This window comes from Nicotiana attenuata, chromosome 2 (assembly GCF_001879085.1).
Source record: "Nicotiana attenuata strain UT chromosome 2, NIATTr2, whole genome shotgun sequence".
Lineage (NCBI taxonomy): Eukaryota > Viridiplantae > Streptophyta > Magnoliopsida > Solanales > Solanaceae > Nicotiana > Nicotiana attenuata.
The window spans coordinates 81,989,728-81,992,516 of NC_031990.1; positions in this window are offsets into that span (position 1 = coordinate 81,989,728).

Sequence of the window (2,789 nt, forward strand, 5' to 3'; positions counted from 1 at the left end):
CCCCGAAAAGGGCAGAGAGGCTGTTTCCAGGAGACTCTCGGCTCAACAGGAAAGACAATAATATCAGAAAAGAAATAAGAGAAAAGACATGTAACAATAAAAGATACCAGAAAGAAAATAACCACAACAAATAAGTGAAAGGACAATAACACAAAACTATGCAAAACACCAATATGAATACAACAAAGACCGCTAACAAACCTAACGAAACTCTAACAGACTACCCGGTACAAAGAGGGAAGAACTCTCGACTACCCCCTAGCCTACCACCCTAATATTTCGAATTTTTGGATATCCGAAAATCCAAATTTTTTATATGTTATATTTAGTCCATTATCCATATGCAGTAGTAATAAGTTCAAATACCATACCCAATAGATATTATCTCATATATTCAATATTAATTACTAAGTTACTGTCAGAATACTTTCTATTTGGACATGATTTTACTATTGCTACTTCGTATCGGCCGTATTAATATATCTATTACAATTTTTTGATAATAATTTCATTACTTGAATATATATTTGGATGATTGTAGTGAGAATGAGGAACTTTTCAGGTAATTTAACACGAGTATTTTATTTTATATACATTTTTGTAAAAAGTAAAAGCATCTCAACTTATAAGCTCAAAATCGAAAATCCAAAATATCCAAACCGATTAATCATAAACCGAATTTAAAAAATCCGATACAATCCGAGCTTATTTGGATTAGATTTGAATTGTCATTTCTTCAATATGAAAATCGAAAATCCAAACCAAAATTTTCATATTCAATCCGAACTGCCCGTACGCCAACCCCTAATCATTCACAACTCTGTTGTGGGTATTAAATGCAAAATCGTGTAGTTTATGTAGCAAAACATTACATTTAGAGAATCTTTCAGAAACCACTATGTTTTAGTGGTTATTAGCTAATTGTAGCTACCATTTACTATACTACTTCCTATAGCTATGTTTTCAGATTTTTTAGAGTGTATTCGATGTATTTAAGCTACTGTATTCATGAATACATTAGCATTTCTAGGCGTGAAATATAGGATTACAGCTAGACAGATTTTTGTATTCGAGTGTATTCGACTGTATTCATGGCGTGAAACATGGGATTACAGCTGGACAGATTATTGTATTCGACTGTATTCACGGCGTGAAATAGGGGATTACACTGTTTTTAAACGGAAAGCGAATCAATTAACATAATAGACTCCTAATATAACTCAACAAACTCAATTATAACACACAAAATTTGTATTTCCATTTATAAAAAAGATTCTCAACCGAAAAATACCCCAAAAACATTTGAATACATATATACATCTAAATACATAAATTATATTAATTAAAAAACATATGAATACATTAATGGAATATAGCGAGACAGTGAATACAATGAAATACATGGAATACAGCGAGATACATTGAAATACAATGAAAAAGAAGACAACGAATACAATGAAATACATAGAATACAACGGGATACATTGAAAATATATTAACAGAATCTTGAAGTTGCTCAGCCCCAAACTCCGTCGTCTTTGTTCAAGAACAACCCTAATGTCGTTCATCGAGAGGGTCGTGATAAAATTTCTCTAAATAACTGGACCGATTCGACTTCCACCCAAAATCCTCACTTCGAAAGCTTTCTGCTTCAGAGTCTCAACAATGGCGACTTCGTTATATAACTTTGTCAGGGTTTTTCGAACGAATCCCAACCACATCTAAAAACTACTAAGAAAATTAATCTGACTTCAATTGCAATTTCAACATCGAAATTTTGATGAGATTTTGCAAGTGAAAAACTCCAGCTTGCAATTTCAACGTTTGTAGGCACGTTGCAATCCTTTGTTTTTTTCCCAGCTAAATGGAGGTATAATATAAACAATTTGCTTGGTCGCAACCTTTGCTAGGACGTTGAACGTGGTTGTATTCATGGAGAAAGACTGGCGTTGAGAGAGAGAGGGTCGAGAAAAATCTGAAAGAATGAGAGAGAAAAATAATACAAAGCGTATTTTATGGCTTAAGGGTAGGAAGTGACCATAAATAGATATTTTGGCTATAAAAATCTAAAGTAGCTATAGAATATAATTTTTTAAAAGGGTATTTATTTAAAATAAATAAGGTATCAACATTTGCTATAGGAGATAACTATTCGTAAAATTAAAGGGAGAAATTAAAAAATAGCCAGATCTACAAGTGGTCGTTCAAAAATAGCCCAATTTCAAAAGTAATCGAAATTTAGCCACTTTTCATGTAAAGATAAATCTGAGCGAAAACACTGTTCAAAACCCGGAAAATACACTAGTATATTATGCTGGAGTTCCAGCATAAGTATACTTGAACTCCAGCATATTATACTGGAGTTCCAGGATAAGTATGCTGGAACTCCAGCATAATATGATGGAGTTCCAGCATAAGTACACTAGAACTCCAGCGTAATATACTGGAGTTCTAGCAAAGTATATCGGTCCAGTATAATATGCTGGAAGTTCATACACAAGTGCTCGAATCTCCAGTATATTATGCTGGGACTTTCTGTGTGTTGGAGTTCCAGCATAATATGTTGGAAGTTGATACACAGGTGCATCGAACTCCAGTATATTATGCTGGACCAGTCTCTGTTGCAGCAAAATAGTGGCTATTTTTCATTGACTTAGTAAACGCAAGCTATTTTTAAATGACCAGTCCGAAACTGGCTAGACGTGCTATTTTTACAAAATTAAACGGGGCAAAGTGCTAAATCTTTAGGCCCAAAACTTTTTGCACTTTCAAGGTAAAAAAAGAAAAAG